The 25,814-nt window shown below is 38.4% G+C and overlaps 1 protein-coding gene across 2 annotated transcripts in view; it reads left to right on the top strand.

Annotated features, from left to right (window-relative positions):
- Positions 1 to 281: 281 nt before the first annotated feature.
- The window catches only part of LOC126299415 (uncharacterized protein C9orf85 homolog), a 43,747-nt gene continuing 18,214 nt past the window's right edge, over positions 282 to 25,814 (top strand). Inside the window, exons 1-3 of one of the 2 annotated variants that reach the window (XM_049991310.1) lie at positions 376 to 3,383; positions 3,474 to 3,539; positions 17,491 to 17,636. The gene's annotated coding sequence lies outside the window, so the exon portion shown is untranslated. The other variant, XM_049991309.1, reaches the window with a different exon arrangement.

The raw sequence follows: 25,814 nt of genomic DNA, 5'->3' as shown, positions 1-25,814 counted from the left end.
CATTTTTACTTTAGTGTGAAAATTACAGTAAGGTTATTAAACACTGTGAATTAACATGCGACATTTAACATAAGTATCTATAGAGAGCGACATGTATCTCGTAGTTGATCTGTTGGTAAATTTATTCTGTCCGAAACTTCTTTCAGTTTTCTTTACAGTTCTTTTCTTTGTCCCTTCTATTGTAATAATACTAAATGAAAAATTGATTTAATAAAGACGGTGTCACGAAATGTGGGAAAAGGTATATTTTTCTTTTCAGATTGTTCAGTGATGTTTCTTTGGATTCGCTGTCAACATACCAAAGATGAAATGTCAACGACAGTGTAAATTGTTTGGACTGGGATGTGTGTATAGTTCAAATATTGTGGTGTGGTAAGTATTTCTTTGTTTGTTTCCTTAAACGGAACAGAAATTCTTGTGGTGTCCGATTTTCTAGTAACTGCATGCATCACACTGTTGTAAAACAACGTGCTATTGTTTGTAAGCTACCTAAACGAAAGAAAAAGAGTAATCTGCCGATGTTTCATGGACAGACGCCAGGCACTAAGTAATAGGGAGTTTTGGAAGATTTGCGGCAGCAGATCAAGTGGGGCGAAGAAATAAAACGTTAATGAGCTGAAAACGTGACTTACATTGTGTATATGGTTTTAATTGCTTCAAGTTGGTGTTATTGATTTTATTTCTTTTGCTTTGTTGTGCAAGTAAGATGCCATTATTCGACGAGAGAGTACTGTAATTTCCTGCATTATGCTTATGAGTATCGGTTTAGCTAATTTGCTTAGAGACTCCTAGTAAGCAGAGATTACTAATAACGAAAATTAAATGCGTGTAGTCTTGCGTGTTGTCATTAGTGTTTACTTACAGTGAGACTTGAACAGTTTTAATTTTCGCATTGTTTTCATTGTAGTAAATGTTACATCTCGCGCTGCTGATAACTTTGGAAATTTGGTACAAAAATTATTGCAAACATACACCTTTTACCAGATGTTGGCCTTGTGCCGAGGCATAATAATGTTTCGTGTGGAGTCCTACAAGTGCAAACAGATAGAACAGAATGCAGAAACTTTGTATTTTGCTTCCCAATTATTTTCTGGTATATATCGTAGGTAGTGCTGACATACTACCGTCAATTTCTCCCCCCACCCCCTGCTCGCCGCTAAATCTTAGGTGTGGTGACAGACTGATCTGTAACGTAGCGCTTAGCTTAGGCACAAAGGTGTTAATAAAGTTTAGAGTTGACCGAAGTCAACGAATGTGTTCGTGATAACAGTTTAATCTGTGCCATAATGTTTGCGTTCGCGACATGTTTAAACTCACATTTCGTCATAAAAACTACCGCTGTAATGGAGAGCCAGAAAACTAATATATATTATTATGGACAAGTATTCTGCGAGTACTTCGATGCTACCGCTAGTATTTCGGTGCTTATTATTCATATGTCATACCTAAACCACGGAACATGGAGAGTGGTGACCACTACGTAACTTTTACTCTACTTCGGTTGCGATTTCGCGAAGTCAACAAGATAACAAGAATTTCTATAATTCTTGCAATGGCTTGAAGTTACACGTATTGGATTTTAATGAGTGTTATTTATGGTTTAATTGCTGGTGGCTACACAGCTATCATTAATCATAATGCTTTAATGAGTAACATGCTTGGAAAATTCAGAGGATTATTCTGTTGCTCCCTATTTGTATGTAACTTTAAAAAAAAATTTTTGTTATTGTTGACTGCTTCTTGTCAATTCTGAAACATTTGGTGGAACTGATGAGCCTCCCTGTTCCGTTGTTTCACCTACTCCTATTACCATAAGGAAGTTTTTTTAAGGTACTTTTTTATGAACTTCACCTACTTTTGCTTTTCCTGTAGAGTAGTGTGTAATGCTCCATTCATTAGTGATTTCTGTTCTGTGAGCAAGTCCTTGTTGCTTGCAGTTTTTATGATCAACAGCTTCCTTATTTGGGTGTTTGTAACACCACCCATTGAGCATATTTATCAGTATCTGAGTCCTCTTCCATTCAAGTTTTCTCTTTCCCCTTGCATGCCCTTCTAAAACTGTTTCAATAATACCTCAGTATACAGTATGTAAAAAATCAAATTTCTTGTTTGACATTCACCAATGTCTAGTAATTGCCATTCATCCCCATCCTTCTCAGCATCTCTTTGTTTGTCTAGCCATTTAATTTTTTCTGTTCTCTGCCATGACAACATTTTAGAAGCTACCAGCCTCTTCCTGCACTCCCTCCTTGTGTTTCATGTTTTAGTGCTGTACAGTGTATTACTTGATTAATATGTAACTTTTAGGATATGCAGCATTCCACTTCATGATATGTTCTGAGACATTTAAGACCCAAGCTGAGCCTTCATAATTGTACTTTACATTTGTGTTTGTGTTTAAAGTAATAATTTTCCAGTACTTTTATAATTGGCAGAAAAGGGGGCAGATTGGTTCAGTAATAGATTGAAAGGTTTTTTTTTTACTGAATTTTATTTAATTTTCCCACCCCCACCACCATGGACCTTGCCGTTGGTGCAGTGGCTTGCATTTCTCAGCGATACAGGTAGCTGTGCCGAAGGTGCAACCACAGTGGAGGGCTATCTGTGGAGGGGCTAGACAAATACGTGGTTCTTCCTGAAGAGGGGCAGCACCCTTTTCAGCAGTTGCAAGTGCAACAGTGGATGCTTGACTGGTGTGACCTTGTAAGATGAACCAGTCTCCTTGCTGTGCTGGTACTGTGAATGACTGAAAGCAAGGGGAAACTACAGCAATAATTTTTCCTGAGGGCATGCAGCTTTACTGTGTGGTTAAATAATGATGGCATCCTCTTGAGTAAAATAGTCCCCCATTCGGATCTCCAAGCAGGGACTTCTCAAGAGGATGTCATCATCAGTGGAAACAAAACAGGCATTCTCCATAAGAAAATAGAAATACAGGTGAGCTACTATGAATGGCAGAGTGAACACATTCTTGTAGCCAAGAGAGATGTGAACCCCACGGGTACCACAGTAGTACAAATTTATATGCCAACTGATTCTGCAGGTGAGGAAGAGATTGAATGAATTTTCTCATTTTGAGAGAACTGAAGGGCCATCTGTTTAATTGTCATAAACCATTCACCAGCCAAGATCACATAAAGTAATGTTTTTATTTAAGACAACTGGTTTCATCACACTATACTGTCATCTTTGGGTTGTAAGAAGATGCATATACATGGAATATGTCTCAAAATTAAGATGTAACATTTGATGTAAAAGCTTTATAAAAAATGGGAGTGGACCTGTACATTTACATACCTTAAAATCTTTGTTGTTAAACATGTTCCTTTTACACTGACCTCATGCACAAGACGTCAAGTGGAAAAAATAGGACATTACGAAAGGTTTGTCATCACTAAAATATTTAAAAACATAAAGCATCTTGTGCAGTAGGCTATGTCCATAAATATATTACTCACAGTTCCTTGTTGCAGCACATAATAGCACAACTGTTTACATATGCTGGACATCTTCTAAACTGTGCGAGTCTACTTTAAATGGTATGTAAGGTACGAAATTGACTACTTTAGTGAGTAGTCTTTAAGAATAGTAAAGAGTACAAAATTGTACTTTACGAACAACTGAAACACATTTAATTCTGACAATCGCCTTTACATATTCTTATTATTACATGCCTAATAGGAAAATTACAGTATTTACTCTGCAATAGGTTACAACATAGTTGTTGTGGCACTTACCCGCCACAAACTCGACAGGCACACAAGCGCACCACTTCAGGCAGTAGGGAGGCCCCAGAGAACCCGCACCCCAGACAACAAAAGAGTAAAACTTACAGTGCCCATCCCCAGCAGACACCAACATGCTGTAAAGCTCGCAGAACCTATCCCAAGCAGGCTGCTAAAGCCTGGAGGTATTATGTGGGCAACAAGATGGCTGCCTTTTTTTTTTTTTTTTTTAATTGGAGCATACAGGATCACACATACATTTGTAACAAAAAGGGTCTCAGCACAGTGACAGCTTGCAGTGTATATTATTTCTGCAATGTGTACCTGTCATAGTGCAACTAAAAGTCTGACCTAGAGCTATCATCATTTTTGTGCAAAAAGTCAGAGAGAGTAAAACAGAAGAGTACAATCATTTAAGATAAAAAGTCATAATGGACCCTTACACCTTGGGAAGAATAGGGTAATCATGATATCATCATGCATATAATAATATTATGGGTACAAGGGATGGTGTATATTCTAACATGCTAAAATACACCGAAGAGCCAAGGAAACTGATAGGGCCCGTTCATGCATGTAGAAGTGCTACAACACAGTGTGGCATGGACTCCACTAATGTCTGAAGTAGTGCTGGAGGGAATTGACACCATTGATCCTGCAGGGCTGTCCATAAATCCATAGGAGTACAAAGGGGTGGAGTTCTGTCCATAAATCCATAGGAGTACAAAGGGGTGGAGTTCTCTTCTGAACAGCATGTTACAAGGCATCCCAGATACACCCAATAATGTTCATGTCTGTGCAGCTTGGTGGCCAGCAGAAGAATTTAAACTCGGAAGAGTGTTCCTGGAGCCACTCTGTAGCATGTGGGGTGTCGCATTGTCCACCCATTTGCTGGCTGAATAACTGTTGGAATATACTCATGAGAACATAACATTAAAAGATGGAAAATCTCTACTGGTCTTGCACGTTCTGTATTGTTAGCATGTTGTAAGAATTTTGAAAGTGTCGAGGAGAATGAGTAGAAAAGGGTTTAAAGTCCAGTTTCTTGAGAGATTCAGCAAAGTGTTGTATCTGCGTACTACTTATCACACTTTTCTGACATGACATCCCGGAAGCCATGGATCAAGGCTGTCAGGTAGATACAGTATTTCATGATTTCCATAAAGCATTTGATGCAGCACAACACCTACATTTATAATCAAAAGTACAATCACACGGTATAACAGACGAAATTTGTGACTTGATTGAGGATTTCTTGGTAGGAAGGACGCAGCAATCATCTTGGATGAAGAGTCATCAACATGTGTAAAAGTAACTTTGGGTGTACCAGATGGAAATGTGTTGGATCTCTTGCTGTTCATGTTGTATATTAATGATTTTTTGGAAAATATTAATAGTAGCCTCGGACATTTCATAGATGATGAATTTATCTACAATGAAGTAGAGTATGAATGATGTATAAATATTGTCTGACCTTCACAAGATTTCGTAGTGGTGCAAAGATTGGCAACTTGCTTTAAATAGTCACAAATGCAAAATTGTACACTTCACAAACTGAAGAGAGATAGTATCCCCAGACTATAAATCAGTGAGTCACAGTTGGAATCTGTGAACTTGTACAAATACCTGGGTTTAACACTTAGTAGGGACATATGAAATGGAATGATCACATAGGCTCAATAATGAGTAAAACATGTAGCAGACATTGGTTTTGGTAAAATACTGGGTAAATGCAGTAAGTCTACAAAGGAGAACTATTGCTTACAGGTCACTCGTGTGACCAATCGTGGAATATTCCTAAAGTGTGTGGAGTGCATACCAAATAGGACTAGCAGGTGATATTGAACATGTACAGAGAAGGGCAACATAAATAGTCACAGGTTTGTTTGACCCATGGGAGAGTGCCACAGAGATGTTGAAAGAAGTGGACTGGTAGACTTTTGAAGACAATTTGCAAACTGTCTTGAGAAACTCCACTAACAAAGTTTGAAGAACCAGATCCTATACAGATCATGAGGACAAGATTAATTACAGTATGCACGGAGGTGTTTAAACAATCATTCATCCTCCACTACATATATAAATGGAATGCCAAAAAGCCCTGATAACGTGTTCAGTGGGACATACGCTTTGCTATGCCTTTTGCAGTAGTTTGCAAAATTTAGTGCAGATATTTGTAAATAATGGTTTGAAACTTGTAAATCAGATGTTTACTTTTAATAAATCAACCATAATACTTGGGTCACAATTGAGTTATGTCATTTAATCATCATCAGTTTTTCACTCCAGTTACCTGGGTGTGATTTACTAGTACTCTCAACTTTGTCCAGGTACCATTCATCTATCAGGACTGTATTCCAACTGGCTCTTCTTGCTCCCAAATCCTTGATCACTTGATCCGACAATTTCTTTTTCTACCAATCACATGTGTGTGCAGCCATTGTTTTGCTAGCCTTCCCCCGTCCATTTGTTTGAGATGGTCGAACCGTCTCAGGTGTGCCCTTATCACTTTTTCTTTTAAGGTTGTGTACACTCCAGCTTCTTATTTTTTTCCCCTATTTTTATACATTCCTGGACCATAGTTTGTAACAACTACATTTCTTTGGCTTGCAGTTTGTTGCCAATCTCTTTGGTTGTTGTGGAAGTTTCTAGGCCACATGTTATTATTAGTATGGAGTATGCCTGAAGAGTGTCAGTTTTGATCCTGAGGAAACTTGTTTGCTTCAGAGCTGATTCTGAACTTCATGGTAGAACTGAGCTGATTTTTGAGTTCAGTTATTGATCTCGTGCTGTGTCCTGTTAATGATTGAAATGATGTACCCAAGATTTCTATGTGTGTACTGTTTCCGGCTGTGTATATTCCAGCTTTATTTTTCCTTTGTTTTTCTGCTAGTATATTGACATTATAACTGTTTTTGATTTACATATTGTTAGTCATGAAAGAAGGTTGTATACGTGGAAGAACCCTGGAGATACTAAAAGGTATCAGATAGATTATATAATGGTAAGACAGAGATTTAGGAACCAGGTTTGAAGTTGTAAGACATTTCCAGGGGCAGATGTGGACTCTGACCACAATCTATTGGTTATGACTTGTAGATTAAAACTGAAGAAACTGCAAAAATGTGGGAAATTAAGGAGATGGGACGTGGATAAACTGAAAGAACCAGAGGTTGTACGGAGTTTCAGGGAGAGCATAAGGGAACAATTGACAGGAATAGGGGAAAGAAATACAGTAGAAGAAGAATGGGTAGCTCTGAGGGATGTAGTAGTGAAGGCAGCAGAGGATAAAGTAGGTACAAAGACGAGGGCTGCTAGAAATCCTTGGGTAACAGAAGAAATATTGAATTTAATTGATGAAAGGAGAAAATATAAAAATGCAGTAAATGAAGCAGGCAAAAAGGAATACAAACGTCTCAAAAATGAGATCGACAGGAAGTGCAAAATGGCTAAACATGGATGGCTAGAGGACAAATGTAAGGATGTAGAAGCTTATCTCACTAGGGGTAAGATAGATACTGCCTACAGGAAAATTAAAGAGACCTTTGGAGAGAAGAGAACCACTTGCATGAATATCAAGAGCTCAGATGGCAGCCCAGTTCTAAGCAAAGAAGGGAAGGCAGAAAGGTGGAAGGAGTATATAGAAGGTTTATACAAGGGCGATGTACTTGAGGACAATATTATGGAAATGGAAGAGGATGTAGATGAAGACGAAATGGGAGATACGATACTGCGTGAAGAGTTTGACAGAGCACTGAAAGACCTGAGTCGAAACAAGGCACCCGGAGTAGACAACATTCCATTGGAACTACTGACGGCCTTGGGAGAGCCAGTCCTGACAAAACTCTTCCATCTGGTGAGCAAGATGTACGAGACAGGTGAAACACCCTCAGACTTCAAGAAGAATATAATAATTCCAATCCCAAAGAAAGCAGGTGCTGACAGATGTGAAAATTACCGAACTATCAGTTTAATAAGCCACGGCTGCAAAATACTAACGCGAATTCTTTACAGACGAATGGAAAAACTGGTAGATGCAGACCTCGGGGAGGATCAGTTTGGATTCCGGTGAAATGTTGGAACACGTGAGGCAATACTGACCTTACGACTTATCTTAGAAGAAAGATTAAGAAAAGGCAAACGTACGTTTCTAGCATTTGTAGACTTAGAGAAAGCTTTTGACAATGTTGACTGGAATACTCTTTTTCAAATTCTAAAGGTGGCAGGGGTGAAATACAGGGAGCGAAAGGCTATTTATAATTTGTACAGAAACTAGATGGCAGTCATAAGAGTCGAGGGGCATGAAAGGGAAGCAGTGGTTGGGAAAGGAGTGAGACAGGGTTGTAGCCTCTCCCCGATGTTATTCAATCTGTATATTGAGCAAGCAGTAAAGGAAACAAAAGAAAAATTTGGAGTAGGTATTAAAATTCATGGAGATGAAGTAAAAACTTTGAGGTTCGCCGATGACATTGTAATTCTGTCAGAGACGGCAAAGGACTTGGAAGAGCAGTTGAACGGAATGGACAGTGTCTTGAAAGGAGGATATAAGATGAACATTAACAAAAGCAAAACGAGGATAATGGAATGTAGTCAAATTAAATCGGGTGATGCTGAGGGAATTAGATTAGGAAATGAGACACCTAAAGTAGTAAAGGAGTTTTGCTATTTAGGAAGTAAAATAACTGATGATGGTCGAAGTAGAGAAGATATAAAATGTAGACTGGCAATGGCAAGGAAAGCGTTTCTGAAGAAGAGAAATTTGTTAACATCGAATATAGATTTATGTATCAGGAAGTCGTTTCTGAAAGTATTTGTTTGGAGTGTAGCCATGTATGGAAGTGAAACATGGACGATAACTAGTTTGGACAAGAAGAGAATAGAAGCTTTCGAAATGTGGTGCTACAGAAGAATACTGAAGATAAGGTGGATAGATCACGTAACTAATGAGGAGGTATTGAATAGGATTGGGGAGAAGAGAAGTTTGTGGCACAACTTGACTAGAAGAAGGGATCGGTTGGTAGGACATGTTTTGAGGCATCAAGGGATCACAAATTTAGCATTGGAGGGCAGCGTGGAGGGTAAAAATCGTAGAGGGAGACCGAGAGATGAGTACACTAAGCAGATTCAGAAGGATGTAGGTTGCAGTAGGTACTGGGAGATGAAGCAGCTTGCACAGGATAGAGTAGCATGGAGAGCTGCATCAAACCAGTCTCAGGACTGAAGACAACAACAACAGTCTTTGTACTTTTAGATTGTCGTTTCAGGTGGCTAGTCCCTCATGGGCTTCTTCCTCTGTATTACCCCAGATTACTACATCAAATGAAAATACAAATGTGTTGTTGTCATTTTTGTTCTGCCTTTTTCCTTTCGTAATTTCTTCCAAGACAGTAATGGAAAAAGGACACTGTCCTTTTGGATTCCTTTAGCTGTCTGGAGCCAATCAGAATATCATTTCGTACCAATATGCAACTGCAGCAGCCTTTGTAAAGCATTTTAACTTCCTAAATTTGCCTTGTATGTACATTTTTCTTTGTTAGGTATTCCTGTAGGGACTTCCATGGAACACTATCAAACACTTTCGTGAGATCTAAGTCTGCCTGTCTTCCATTGCTTTTCCAGCTGCATTCTAAGTGTAGATATGAAATATATAGTTGCACAGAGTTCCATGAATCTGTACTGCTCTTTCTGTAGTTGTGGTTCTGTTATTTACCTTAGTCTTTATCAAGTATTTCCTCAAATATTTTCCAAGCATGGGACAGTGGGGTGATTCCTCTATAATTGCTCTATTTCTTTCAGCTTCCTTCATTGAAGAGGTGCTATTATTCCATTTGTCCAATCAACTGTAATTTTTCTGCCCTCCCATACTGAATGTGATATTCGTTGAAGCTACAGTATTCTTAGTAGATCAGCTGCTTTGATCAGGTCTCCACCAACTTAATAAAATGGATAGTGAAATATGTGCCATTGTTAAACTAATCTATAAGATAGGTGATAGGAGAAATGCCAATAATTGCTGACCTGTTTCACTGCTGACATTTTCCAAAATTTTTGAAGTGGTGGTGTATTCTTGAGTAATATCCCACCAGAGCAACAGTAACAATCACTGTTTGGATTTCAGAAGAGTTTCTTTTCTGAGAATACCATTTACACACACTCTCTCCAAATTTTACAATTATTAAGTAACAAAGTAGTGCCAGTTGTTATTTTCTGTGACCTGTCTAAGGTATTTAACTGTATGAATCACATTATGCTCCTAGATAAACTGAGGTTTTATGAAATTGATGGTATAGCCAACCAGTGGGGGGTAATGTCACATGTAACCGAAAGAATGCAGAAAGTTGTACTTAGTGATTCAATCAATGTAATCAAGTGAGGTTCTTCTGACTGGTGACAAGTCACACATGGGGTTCCTAAAGGCTCTATCTTGGTCCACCATTGTTCCTCATGTGTTAAATAATTGTCTGTCTAATATACAACTGTCAGAATTAGTTCCTTTTGCAGATGACACTAATACTATAATCAATCCAAGCATATATACTATGCAACCATGATGTTATTGCACTTGGCCTCCTGCAGCCAATATCAGAAATGTGGTGGCATTATGTTAAACGAGTACTGATGAGTAAGGAAAGTGCATCACATTGTCAGTGATTTAAAGACAGTTGTACATATATTGTCAAGTGGTTCAGCTTGTCCAAGTGCTCTCTCCCAGGTGCAATAACATTGTGGTCAAGTAATACAACAATTGGAGAAACGGCAAAAATTTTCTTAACAGTGTCATTGACTGATTTTCTGTGAATGGTGTCTCTCCCTCAGTTTTATGAGACAACATATTCAGTTCTGCACATCTAGAGGTACTACACCAGTCATAAGTGTAACATATGGAGAAGAAATAATAAATAGGGTGAAAACTTCAAAATTTTCATGTGTCTGTATTGATAAGAATTTAAATTGGAAAAGGCACATTTAGAAACTCCTAAAAATTTTTAGTTAAACCATATTTGCACTTAGAATCATTGGAAATCTAGGGGTGAGAGAAGTCAGTTCCATTTAGTGATGTCATATGGAATAATGTTCTGTGGTAATTCATCTTTAAGAAGGGCAGTCTTCATTGCTGAAAAAAGTACAGTAAGAATAATATGTGGTGCCCACCCATGCTCATCTTGTAGACATCTGTTTCAGAAGTTGGGCATTTTGAATACTGCTTCATAGTGTATTTAGTCTCTCATGTAGTCCATTGTAAGTAATCTACTGCAGTTCAAAAGGAATGCTGATATACCGGGTGACCAAAAGTCAGTATAACTTTGAAAACTGAATAAATCATGAAATAAGGTAGATAGCGAGGTACAAATTGACACACATGCTTGGAATGACATGGGGTTTTATTAGAACCAAAAAAATACAAAAGTTTTAAAAAAATGTCCGACAGATGGCGCTTCATCTGATCAGAATAGCAATGATTAGCATAACAAAGTAAGACAAAGCAAAGATGATGTTCTTTACAGGAAATGCTCAATATGTCCACCATCATTTCTCAACAATATCTGTAGTTGAGGAATAATTTGTGAACAGCCCTGTAAAGCATGTCCGAAGTTATGGTGAGGCATTGGCATCGGATGTTGTCTTTCAGCATCCCTAGAGATGTCGGTCGATCACGATACACTTGTGACTTCAGGTAACCCCAAAGCCAATAATCGCACGGACTGAGGTCTGGGGACCTGGGAGGCCAAACATGACGAATGTGGTGGCTGAGCACATGATCATCACCAAACGACGCACGCAAGAGATCTTTCACGAGTCTAGCAATATGGAGTGTAGCACCATCCTAATAAAACCCCATGTCATTCCAAGCATGTATGTCATTTTTTACCCCTCTATCTACATTAGTCCGTGGTTTATTAAGTTTTAAAATTTATATTGACTTTTAGATCACCTGGTACATAATTACAATGGCAAAATAAAAAAAATGGCATTTATTACTTACAACATTAAGGTTGTTTTTGCCACAAAAGGGGTACACAATGCTGCAACGAAAATTTTTGATCACTCACCCAGTGATGTTAAATGTCTTGACAGACAGCAAACTAAAGTTTGAGAAAAAACTGAAAAAAATTTTCCATTGCATCTCCTTAGATCTTCCATAGAATTATTTCTGTTTAAGAAACACCTTATAACTGTTCAGCACTTTGCCATATTTACAAATTAATTTGCTATGTGAATGGAAAATGGCTTGTTTCACATAATTGTGATTCATTGTCCAAATGATCCATGGAACATGTAACTAACTCTTGTTTAGTCGATATTTCTTTGGGCATGCTGTTAAAGGCCCTTTTCTACTTTCTTCCATATTGGTGGACACTCTTGATCAGGCTCACCACTACTGTACTGTTTGGTACAGTAGCTTAGAATTATCTTTGTTGTACTGTTCAGGTATATCTGTGAAACCTATTTAGTATACCTACATTTATATTCTGCAAATCACTCTGAAGTGTATGGCAGAAGCTATTTCCTATTGTATCACATGTAAGTGTTTCTTTTCCGTCCAGTCACATATGGAGTACGAGTAGACTAATTGCTTAAATACCTATGTGCTTGCTGCGATTAGTTAATCTTGTATCCATGGTGCCTATGGGAGCAATATGTAGGATATTGTAGTATATTTCTAGATTCCTCACTTAATGCTGGTGCTTGAAACCTAGTAAGTAGGCTTTTGCAGGATTGTTGGTGTTTGTCTTAAAATGTGTGCCAATTTAGGTTTTTCAGTAGCTCAATGACACACTTCCATGGCTCAAACAAACCACTGACCATACATGCTGCCATTCTTTGTATACAGGGTGAAGTGAAATTCGCGCACGCGAGCTTCGCAGCACAACTCCTCACATGCCAGCGATAAAAAAATGTCTGTCACAAAATTTTGTCCAGCGAGAACATCTGGCAGTAAAAGGATGTTAAAGAGTGGCAATCTGGCAATACTGTAACCACATGTATAGTAACTAGCTCTGTCAACATGTTGTAGTTGTGCTGTACAGTTGGTGCAGTGGATAGAGTTTTGGGTTAGCATGCAGGAGGCTGAGGATTTGATCCTGGGTTCAAGCATATGTTTTTTATTTGGTAAATGTAGTCCAAGTGGTACAGTATCCGACATCTTAATCATCAACAGCGATTGCAGCGGGTCCTCTGGAAAACATTTGCACTTACATACGACAATTGTAGAAATGGAACAGTGGTCAGCTTTGAAAGATGCCCTTTTCACGTCATGGGCTCGAATTTATTTGCACCACTTCCTCCACTAGAAGCAAAACTTGTTTTCTTTGTACCTTCTTCTAATGTTCACATAGATTAGTACCAACTATTATTCTTGCCTCGTTCTGGTCCACTACATTTCGTTAGGGCCTTACGTTATCAGTAGGACTAGCAACGTGCTTTGCGAATAATGTCCAAACTCGGTTACTATTTGTATGTGTTATCACCATGGTTTGATTAATTGTTTCAACTGGCTGTTTCTTATTTGTCTAACCACGTATTTGTTGTGTTCAGCGTTACAAAATGTTGTAAATTTAGGGTACATGTGACATAACAAATGGTGTATATTACAGTATCAAATGTCAGGATGAAAGTAGCAAATAAAAAAAAAATGCACCCCAACCCAGGATAGAACCCTCGACCTCCTGCATGGTAACCCAAAACTCTATCCACTGCGCCAACTGTGCAGCAAGATTAAAATGTTCTGTCAGATGTAGTTACCATACGTGTTGTTACAGTGTTGCTAGATTGTCACTCTAATGTCCTTTTTCTGCCAGATATACTTGCCAGATGAAATTTTGGGACAGACATTTTTTTATGGCATGCATGTGAGGAGTCGCGCTGTGAAGCCCGAGTGTGCGAATTTCGCTTCACCCTGTATACTGTATGTAGTCCTATTTGGAATGGGTTCCACATGCTTGAGTAATATTCTAAGAGTTGCACAATTGTTTTGCAATCAATCTTCTTTGTTATCTGATTAAGTGTTTCCAGTATCTACAGATGAACTGAAGTCTGTCACCTTCTTTACCTGCGACTGAGTGTATATGATCATTCTTTTTAATATATCTACAAAGTGTATCTGTGTGTGAACTTCGTGGCAAGTTATGATGGATGCTGTTCCTTGCACAAAATTCATCAGTAAAGCTTATTGTCATCACTTGGATATTATGGTATATCCACTACTCATTTCCTGGACTGAATTGGAAGTGCTGTGTTCGCTGTACTCTAATCATCCCATGGGATTATACAAGCAATGCTGATGCTTCACTTTAGGCATGTTACTGAATGTTAAATGGCATGAAATGTGTTCACAGTTGTGAATATTAACCACCTCCAGCTGTATAATGGAATGACAACAATGAAAATTTGTGCCGAATTGTGACTCAAACCTGTGTTTCTCACTTAATGCAAGCAGTTGTCTTTACTGCTTTGGCTATCTGAGCATGACTCAAGGTCAGATCCAAACTTCCATATGTCATCATTCATGTGCCACACCTGTACTTTTACATCCCATTAATGTTATTCCTGTACGAGGGAGACATTTTATTTGTAAGTCACAGGCCCAGTGTGACTGTTAAATGGTTTATCATGTACCACATGAACTCCAATTGCCTTGGAAGTGCTATTGGATCTGATACAAAATTTTCAGTACACTTCTTTGACCTGGATTCTGATGTAGGCCATGCACTGGTACGAAACTTTATTAAATAAACACTTTTTGAAGTGATGCAAATTTCAACAAAGTACCTAGCTTGAAAATTGATATTACATACTCGCAAACTGTGCTTCATATTTTATCCTGAATCTGTTGGGTTTGTTGACAAATCACATTAATATAGTAGTGTCCAGTCCTTAAATAGCATACAGTTTCATTTTCATATATTTTTAAAATGGCAGCTGGGAGGTAGGAGGGGGCAGCGCTGACACTTAGTCCCTGATTACCAAGTTATATAGCATGCCCAGATCTAAATTTGAAACCTCTCCAGTATGTCTGAAAAAGTGAGATTATTAAATATGTTCTGTAACATTTACATTCTCCAACTTAACACCACACCATTACCAAAACTGCTCACATGTATGTAACTATCATTCAGTTCAGTGGTAAAGTCAGATAAAAAGACTGTTACCAGTGTACGAATTAAATTTTTCTCTCCACTTCCTCATGTAAGTACCACCTGAAGGAACATTTACATGTGTTCCAGTTTCATGGTACTGTTGGATCTTTTTTGTGGCTGTACATGTTTATAATTTGTTGCCTACCCACAACCAATCTGTTACTTTCCAATCTAATGTAGACCTTCAGCTATGAAACAGGTCTGTGTGTTACGGCAAGCTTATTCTAAGAATGTAGTGGAAAAAATATTGAAACTAACCTATCATCATCCACTCTAATCAAAAATACTCTGTGAAGAATATTGAATAGTTTCGATTCGCAAAATACGTAATCTCTTTTCTCACCTCCCACTAATTTGCACGGAATTATCAGGTCAAGACAAATGTTCAGTATGAGTGATCGGCATTGGCCAGTGATATAATGTTAATGGTTACCACCACATCACTTTTTGGTGAATATAGTCACAGTTTTGTTGTTGGCAAAGACAACAAACTGTTTGTGGTGACATAATTATCTGCAGCTTAGCCTGAGGTATAGGCTAGGTTGGAAGATAACAGTTTGGTTGTGAGTTGGCGAAGCCAACGAATGTGATACTAAAAAAAACTTGGTATCTCTTGACAGACTGATCTGTAGTTTTGCCTGAGGTCTAGGTAAGATTGGAAGGTGACTGGTTGTGAGTTACAAAGCTAATAAATCTGATACTAAAAAAAAAAATCTGATTGTGGTGACAGACTTATCTGTAGCTTAGCTCATTTGAAAAAAACACCATTAACATCATGTTATAGTCACCATATTGTTTATGACATTTGTCGCATGTTTCCTGCGTCACTGGTCACAGCACAACTCACACTGAACATTCCTCTATATCCAAATTATCGCCCCATTGTCTGTGAAACTGATTTGCTGTTTAACTATACACTGATAAGCCAGAACATTATGACCACGTACCTAATAGCCAATAAGTCCACCTTTGGCATGGATAACAGCTGTGGCACATCATGGCATGGCAGCAGAGGGGCCTTGGTAGGTCGCTGGAGGGAGTTTGTACGTGGTCTGCAACCAGTGTACGACACTCCTTGGCTGTCATGGTGCCTTGCATGAACTCCACTGGACACATGGATGCCCATGTGAATGTTCCCCAGACCATACTGGAGCTGCCTCCAGCTTGTCTGTGTCTCGCAGTACAGGTGTCGAGGAGCTGTTTTCCTGGAAGACGACAGATTCTCACCCTCCCAATGGGCATGATGAAGAAAGTATCCAGATTCATCAGACCATGTAATGCTCTGTCTCTGCACCAACATCAGTGCCTAGGGTCATGTGCCCATTTCAGTCATAGATGCCAATGTCATGGCATTATCATGGCACATACACAGGCCTTTGGCTGCAGAGGCCCATTGTTAGGAGTGTTCAATGCACTGTTTGTTCACATACATTTGTACTTTGCTCAGCATTAAGGTCTGATGTTAGTTCTAACATTTGTCCTGTTGTTTTACCAGTATGCCCAGCCTACAATGCCGACGTCTGTAATAAAGGGTAGCTGCCCAACCCCACGACTTCAGTATGTGGTTTCACCTTTGTTTTGTTACATGTTGAACACACTTGCCCCAGCATGTCTTGAACACCCAACAAGTCGTGCAGTTTTGAAAATGCTCATGCGGAGCATCTGGGCCTTCACAATCTACCCTCAGTCAAAGTTAGGTAGATCATGAGCCTTTCCCATTCTGCACACGGAAGCACTCTCACTGATACTACATATACTGTGCGTGTGTCTGACTAGCAGTCATTCCCAGCCAGGTGCCTCTGCTGTCGCCTGGACGGGTTAATATTGACGGTAGGTTGGTGGTCATAATGTTTGTCTGATCAGTGTATATCGTAAGGGGTGAGTGAGTGGCTGGCACTGCCCCTATAGTAGACTTTGACTTCTTATGATAGTGATTTTTATCAATATTTTGCAATATTTATGTTTCATCTGGTTGCTAAATTCTTTTATTCAACTATCACAATTTATTTGTCGTATATATATGCACCTTATAGATGAAATAAGCTTTATTTCTGCATTACTCCAGTAAGTGGCACTATTGATTTAGACCATATAATTTATTCTATACTTAATTTTACACATTGCTTAAAATTGTGTTCACAGTAGCAGCTAAATATTCGATCCTCACAATTGTGAAGTTAGTATCTTCAGTAGCAGTAAATGTCTCCGCATCACAATCTGTCTCCAAAAACTGGTTTGGTACACTGCATTTTAACTGAAATTGATTTTATAACTGAATCTTTGATTATAAAATGAGTTGCTTCATTTAATTTTAATAAGCAGCACCAAACTATTGCAGTAACATTGCAAAACAAATACCAATGTGAGATGGATATAAAAGACTTCCCAGAGGAGATTTTTATGCTTTGGAAAGAAGCTTATATTATAACATGAGACTGGGTTCTGTAGAGTCTATTTTTTATCCATATTTTTCACATTGAGTCTTGTCAGTGTCTTTGTTTTTCCTCTTCAAAAGTGTCATAATAGCAAATAAAAGGCATGGGTAACAAAAAGGACAGTAACAAGTGGTAGGTACACATTCAAACTTTCGTCTACATTACTGCATTTAATATTACTTTATGTTTCAGATTATACTGGCAGCCCTCGTATTTTGATCGTGTTGATCACTGTAGTAGTGGTGAAGTATATCAGCTGGAAAGCAAGTTTCTAATGTGTACATAGCTGCCAACACAGAATCTGTCTGGAGCTATCTCATCAAGGTTTTTGTGTGAAGGTAAACATTATTGTTGGACATTTATTCAGGAATTCTAAAGTTAGTTTTAGAATTTTATTGAAAATCTGTGTGGGAATGTACATTATCATTGTGTGTATAGATGTGAGGAATGTCAATGGGAAATATAAAGAGATGTGGCTGAAAAACATAATTATTTTTCCTCTGTGCTGTCTCCATGCTCCTCAGAAATGCCCTCCTGTTCCCAGGGATCTTTAGACTTTCTTGTGAGCATGTGCTTCCAAGCCTAGGACCCTGATCCACTGTAGGATTTCTTTTTTTTTCCATTCCTGCAATCCTAGTCTCAGACTTACAATTTAATCCTAGATCATGAAAGAAACAGATTGATCATCCTTATAGCAGAACAGGCAAATAGTTTTTTACACTGGACAGCACATGTCACAGGCAGTGCTATGATGCTCATTGACTTACACATGCCACGGAATTGGCAGTGCTGTTTCTTCAGTGAAATGTGTGAGGATGAGTTTGCTACTGATTAGCAGAAGGCCAGAGCGCTAGACACCATGTGTGTTTGCCCCACAGCTGACTGCAGCTGAAGGTCATACATTGATTAATTCCTGTATTTTTATAAATGAAATTAATTTCTTCTGTAAGGGTAGTCCTTACAATTATATGCAGGTTAAATAAATGAAACAAATGAAAAGTAACCCTTGTAAACATTCCTCATGACTTAGATTTTGAATACAGGCTGTACTGTCATAAAAGCTTTGTGATAAATTGTTGGGTTTATGCAGTCGCGTAGTTAAAAATTCATTGCCCTCCATGGTCTCTTTCCTGCAGCTTGTTTGATATAGATGACGCTGATAAAAAAAATATCCACATGCATATATAGCAATAGGAAGCATTGAGATTCTTGCCAGTGTCATTGAATTTTATCAATTAGTTTACTGACAAATGTTGCATGAATGCAACTATACACAAACAATTGTGAACTGTCAGAAGCTGATTGATTTAGAGAGGGAAGTCTTATAGAAAATTCAACTACCGCTGTCTCAGTGATTTGTTTCCTGCTTTGCTCTTTACGGTTTCCAATAAGATTATAGTGATTGTCTGTAGTTCCTGATTATCAGACAGTAGCAACAATATGAATAAATTTATCCAAATTTAAGAAATCACCTGAGAGCTCCAGTGCTACACAATAGTTGTGGATGGCACAAGTAGACAGGCAGCTACTACTCTTTCATTTACTGTTATTCTTATATCTGACTACTCTGGCTTGACGTTAAAATGAACATGTACAATAAAACTTAACTGATGGATAACGGGTGTAGAGAGCTCATTACAACCACTGATCAAGTAAATGATCAAATCATTTACTTTACTTTTGGATTCCTTTAGCCGTCTGGAGCCAATGAGAATATCATTTCGTACCAATATGCAACTGCAGCAGCCTTTGTAAAGCATTTTAACTTCCTAAATTTGCCTTGTAGGTACATTTTTCTTTGTTAGGTATTCCTGTAGGGACTTCCATGGAACACTATCAAACACTTTTGTGAGATCTAAGTCTGCCTGTCTCCCATTGCTTTTCCAGCTGCATTCTAAGTGTAGATATGAAATATATATAGTTCCTGTTACAGATTTGGGCTTCTTTTGTGTGTATTTCTGTAGGTATTCCTAACCAGAACCCCAACCATATTTTGCATCTGATTACAGTTAGTTGTAAGTGAATGTAATTTCACCTATGCACTGAACAACTATACCTTCAAGAATGTTATTAATAAAAAAAAAAGAAAAGAAAATTGTGAGACTGTAAAAATCTCCAAGTTGCTGTCAGCACATCTACCACTGTCACAAACAGTACTGTTTTGCTCAGATTTAAACGGTACAAAGTGATGAAGGAAAGACAAATCAATTAGTGTAACAGATTTTTTTAATTCATCACTTAAGCGCAGTATAAATAAACTACAAATTTTTAGTAGCTTAAGTTTTGGGAGAGTTTTACAAAACTTATCTTTGAATATAGTTCTGCAACTATAACATAGTTTGCCTTTAGCATGGTGATTTAAAACATAAAGTGTACCTGCTCTACATTCCTCATAATCTACACAGTGAAATTTTTCAGTTGTGGATTTCATGTAGGTAAGGATCCTAAACGTACGAAACAGGACTAGTCTGCATGCAACGACATTTCAATAACATTGCTGAACTAAATGGTTGGAGTGCTGAGCCCAGCTGAAGAGTCACAGAGGGACCACAAATGTTAGGGATTACCATGTTTCCAGAGATCTCCAACAGCTGACGTTCATTGTCTTCCTTTTGCAACTCTCAGTTGTTCATTAACAGCATCTTATCAATATCATTTTCACAGTTCGAAATGTCACTAGGTTTCATTAGTGAATTAATAGTGCTGGTTCAGAACAAGCACCATAGTGTTCTTGCTGTGGAGTTCCAGTTGTTGCAGCCTTTCTTATGGCACACTGAAAATAAATATTCTAGGGCATCTTGAGTCAGTCTGCTAGTCAGTAAAAACTTAATGCTAACAATTTGTTCCTCTACAGAAATAGAGCAATAACATTAACAGTCCTTGTAATACATGGTGATTTGTGATTTTTATCTGTCTTTTTGTCAGTTTTATGTACAGTACGTAAAATTTCTTTTGTAGTGGAAAATGTTGTCCTAATATTCAAAATGTCAAACAGTTGTTCATAAATTCTATAAAACAAGCTGTGTTTGCAGCTGTATCACTCTGCAATTCTGTAGTTGCTGTACAAGTTCTGACAGTTGCAACAGTAGAGAGACAGAGGACCTCAACTGCTGTTTTTACATTAATTATAGGGAATGAATCGGGTTCTAAATGAGTGTTGTTTCAACAACATTCTACTTTCTTTGTCCTCCTTGTCAAATCGTATGTCATCCTAACATCTTCAAATCACAGATAACAGCATTATTGACAGTGAAGTTGCCACTAAGCCAACTGTTTCAAATGTTTTTGAATAAATGTGGAAAATAACAAATAGCAAACACTTACTGTCCATTTACAGTGAAATAAGGTCTTTCTGGGGTAACCTGTAATATCTTGAGCATGCTTAGATTACTGGCTTCCTGATCTTGAATGACTAATTTTGGTTCCAGGTTTGCGTTTCCAATCAAATAATTATCTCCTGTATGAGTCCCAATAAATTCACATGTTTTACTCCTGAATGTAACAGAAGTATGAAACAGGCAGTTTCCAGTTACTGTAGATATCTCTAATCATAAAACAAGTGCATAATTTGCAGGAAGTGTTTTTTCCCCCACCACCTGAATCCTGTAGACCTTCTACTAAATCTAGATTTTTAGTGCATTCCAGACACTGCATTATTGATGTCCCATCAGAAGAAACTACATATGCCCTTTCTAAAAGATTTTTGTTAAAGCTAGGTAGGAATTTTGTGGCACTAATCCAGTATCTAATTGTAGACAGGCCAGGTAATACCATACCCAGTTTTTGTAAAAAATTGTATATTGCTGGAAATTTGTAAACTAAAATTAGAGGGAGATCTTTGTCAAAATAGGACCTTTTTACACTTTTTATTCTCGCATTGCATTTCACCCAGTGCCATGGAACAATAAGGGAAACAGAAACTGCTGAAATCATGGGCAATATTATTTGAGCTTCTGTTGAGCAACAGTGTACCCTTAATTTTTTACAATTAGAAAGATATGTTTTTTAAAAGATATGTTCATATTAAAAAATTTTCTGTTTTGATACAAGCTGTCTTGAGTATCATCATCATCCATACAGGTTTTCTTTTAATTTGTCTCTCAGGCATTTCTGTAATGTCTTTCAGGTCTGGAAGCGCTTCACACATTTTTGGTGTTACATTGGTTTTAGCATTGTATGTTGTTCTTGGGGTACACGGTTTCAGTTCAGGTGATGGCAGATTAGTCTTATCACTAGATTCCTCATATACCGCTGAAGAAATTTTAGAGGATTTGCTGTGTGTGTAAGCTGTTCTTTCCCACTATTCATGAATGATTTCTCTTGAAATTGAGCGTTACACAAGATTATTGCCTGTAACAATAACCATCTGTTAGCAAAATGCCAATGAAAACAATCAGTTTTTGAAAATATAATGTAATTGAATAGATGAAAAACCTACTTACCAAGCGGCAGCAGGACAAAACACACACAAAGGTATTTGCAAGCTTTTGTAGCCAGTGGCTCCTCCTCCTAGCAGAAGGGTTGAAAGGGAAGGAAAAGGGTGAAGGGGAAAAGGACAGGTGAGATTTAGGAAACAGGGAATGTTCAGAAAAGTCACACAGAACCCCAGTTCAGGGGAGACATGTATCCTCTAAATCTCACCATGCCTTTTCCTTCACCTTCAACCATTCTGCCAGGAGGAGGAGGAGCCACCGGATCCAAAAACTAACAAATTTCAATACGTTTATATGTGTGTTCTGCTGCTGCTGCTATCCAATTACAATAGGTCAGGAAAAATGTGATAGATACAGGGTGAGCAATGTGAGATATACAGGGTGTATACGACCCGGGACAACCCGGATATCTGGGAAAAACCCGGAAATTTTTTCGTGTGGGAGAAAACCTGGGATATTTTTAGAATTCCAGGAATTTTTCATTGTTTTAGTTTTCAGTTAAATTTTTGTAGTTTTGACTGGTAAGAACCGATGATCTAACAAAGGATATTACTGTATCCTACTCTAACAAAGGATATTACTGTATAGCGCTACTGGAGAATAATACTTAAACAATAAAACATAAACAAGAGAAAAAACGAAAATAACTTAAATAGCAAAGGAAATGTGCCATATACGACGACGACACACAGTGCTCATGCAAGCGTCTGCCAATTGAAAATGTATCAAAGCTTTAGGAAGACTATGCAGTGCTTCATAACAACAAGTTGCCTCGAATGAGCATGAAGTCGCAACTGTTTTCATTTGATTTGTTTTAGCAGTTACGTGCGGGCTCATGTGCATGCGCAGTTGAGTCACGTTTGAGTAGTAGATTCTCCCGCTTCTGGCAACAGGAATGTGGCTGTTGGCTGTGCAAGCAGCTAGATGCTACCGTGAAAAGGGAGCACCAAATTCATATTCTTGAGGAAAAAAAAACTTGTTTTACAAAGCACCTAGCATCCAGCGCACCTTTGTCTATCGATTATTCATATGATTTTGAAACACTTCCCTGTTGGTTTTCGAGCATTTTTGAACACATTTTAAGTTTATTTCAGAATGAATCATAAGTTGACTTTTGAATGCATGCATAGTGTACGTGATATCTCTGTCAGGAGGATCCTCGTCCCATCTAGAAATAAACTTTCTGCAGACAAAAGGGGACAGGGCTATACGAGCTGAGGGAGTAAAGCTGAATGGATGAATGCCAATCACTGTCTGATTATGTGGTTGATTGGGTTTGCAATTAATCAGCATTGTTATAATTGCTAGCAAAATCCACAGATTCAGACTACCAGAATGGAAATAAACGACTGAAAGGAATAACAGGTGAGAAAGATTACATATTATCTTCTTGGTGTATTCAAGAAAATGAAATTTTGACAGAAAATTTTTGGCCAGATCACTACACTAGTAAGGACCAATAGTACAGTCCCCGGCTAGCAGACGCTTAAGTTCTATTCTGGAAGTAACGCGGAAAACGTGTTGTTCGAACACGTAATAAAGCCTAACTGGGAAATATTCGCTGGATAATTAAACTTGTGATTCTGGCAGGGTTAGTGAAGTTAATCGGCGAACAAATTTTGACAGTGGCAGTAATAGCTACAGAATTGGTGATGACAAGATTGTTTGTTAGAATGAGGAAGGAGAAGAAACGAGGAAATCACACAAATTATGGAAGAATAAGACGATTCCAAATTTATATAAAAATTTTGTAATACTACTTTTTGATCTCATGCTTGAGAAGCTGGCCCATATGAATGAAATGTGAAATTATTTCCTAACATAAAGCTTTTTGCTTGTAGTAGGCTTAATAGCCCCCCCCCCCCCCCCCCCCCCCCCCATGAACCATGGACCTTGCCGTTGGTGGGGAGGCTTGCGTGCCTCAGCGATACAGATAGCCGTACCGTAGGTGCAACCACAACAGAGGGGTATCTGTTGAGAGGCCAGACAAACATGTGGTTCCTGAAGAGGGGCAGCAGCCTTAAGAGGGGCAGCAGCCTTTTCAGTAGTTGCAGGGGCAACAGTCAGGATGATTGACTGATCTGGCCTTGTAACAATAACCAAAACAGCCTTGCTGTGCTGGTACTGCGAACATCTGAAAGCAAGGGGAAACTACAGCCGTAATTTTTCCCGAGGGCATGCAGCTTTACTGTATGATTAAATGATGATGGCATCCTCTTGGGTAAAATATTCCGGAGGTAAAATAGCTCCCCATTCGGATCTCCGGGCGGGGACTACTCAAGAGGATGTCGTTATCAGGAGAAATAAAACTGGCGTTCTACGGGTCGGAGCGTGGAATGTCAGATCCCTTAATCGGGCAGGTAGGTTAGAAAATTTAAAAAGGGAAATGGATAGATTAAAGTTAGATATAGTGGGAATTAGTGAAGTTTGGTGGCAGGAGGAACAAGACTTCTGGTCAGGTGACTGCAGGGTTATAAACACAAAATCAAATAGGGGTAATGCAGGAGTAGGATTAATAATGAACAGGAAAATAGGAATGCGGGTAAGCTACTACAAACAACATAGTGAACGCATTATTGTGGCCAAGATAGATACGAAGCCCACACCTACTTCAGTAGTACAAGTTTATATGCCAACTAGCTCTGCAGATGACGAAGAAATTGAAGAAATGTATGATCAAATAAAATAAATTATTCAGATAGTGAAGGGTGACGAAAATTTAATAGTCATGGGTGACTGGAATTCGGTAGTAGGAAAAGGGAGAGAAGGAAATGTAGTAGGTGAATATGGAATGGGGCAAAGAAATGAAAGAGGAAGCCGCCTGGTAGAATTTTGCACAGAGCACAACTTAATCATAGGTAACACTTGGTTCAAGAATCATAAAAGAAGGCTGTATACATGGAAGAAGCCTGGAGATACTGACAGGTTTCAGATAGATTATATAATGGTAAGACAGAGATTTAGGAACCAGGTTTTAAATTGTAAGACATTTCCAGGGGCAGATGTGGACTCTGACCACAATCTGTTGGTTATGACCTGTAGATTAAAACTGAAGAAACTGCAAAAAGGTGGGAATTCAAAGAGATGGGACCTGGATAAACTAAAAGAACCAGAGGTTGTACGGAGTTTCAAGGAGAGCATAAGGGAGCAATTGACAGGAATGGGGGAAAGAAATACAATAGAAGAAGAATGGGTAGCTTTGAGGCATAAAGTAGTGAAGGCAGCAGAGGATCAAGTAGGTAAAAAGACGTGGGCTAGTAGAAATCCTTGGGTAACAGAAGAAATATTAAATTTAATTGATGAAAGGAGAAAATATAAAAATGCAGTAAATGAAGCAGGCAAAAAGGAATACAAACGTCTCAAAAATGACATTGACAGGAAGTGCAAAATGGCTAAGCAGGGATGGCTAGAGGACAAATGTAAGGATGTAGAGGCTTATCTCACTAGGGGTAAGATAGATACTGCCTACAGAAAAATTAAAGAGACCTTTGGAGAAAAGAGGACCACTTGTATGAATATTAAGAGCTCAGATGGAAACCCAGTTCTAACTAAAGAAGGGAAAGCAGAAAGGTGGAAGGAGTATATAGAGGGTCTATACAAGGGTGATGTACTTGAGGACAATATTATGGAAATGGAAGAGGATGTAGATGAAGATAAAATGGGAGATACGATACTGCGTGAAGAGTTTGACAGAGCACTTAAAGACCTGAGTCGAAACAAGGCCCCTGGAGTAGACAACATTCCATTGGAACTACTGACGGCCTTGGGAGAGCCAGTCCTGACAAAACTCTACCATCTGGTGAGCAAGATGTATGAGACAGGCGAAATACCCTCAGACTTCAAGAAGAATATAATAATTCCAATCCCAAAGAAAGCAGGTGTTGACAGATGTGAAAATTACCGAACTATCAGTTTAATAAGTCACAGCTGCAAAATACTAACGCGAGTTCTTTACAGACGAATGGAAAAACTAGTAGAAGCCGACCTCGGGGAAGATCAGTTTGGATTCCGTAGAAATGTTGGAACATGTGAGGCAATACTGACCCTACGACTTATCTTAGAAGCTAGATTAAGGAAGGGCAA

The sequence above is a fragment of the Schistocerca gregaria genome, chromosome X (genome assembly GCF_023897955.1).
Source record: "Schistocerca gregaria isolate iqSchGreg1 chromosome X, iqSchGreg1.2, whole genome shotgun sequence".
Lineage (NCBI taxonomy): Eukaryota > Metazoa > Arthropoda > Insecta > Orthoptera > Acrididae > Schistocerca > Schistocerca gregaria.
Note: the sequence above shows the minus strand (reverse complement) of the source record. Positions and strands in the feature narration are given on the sequence as shown.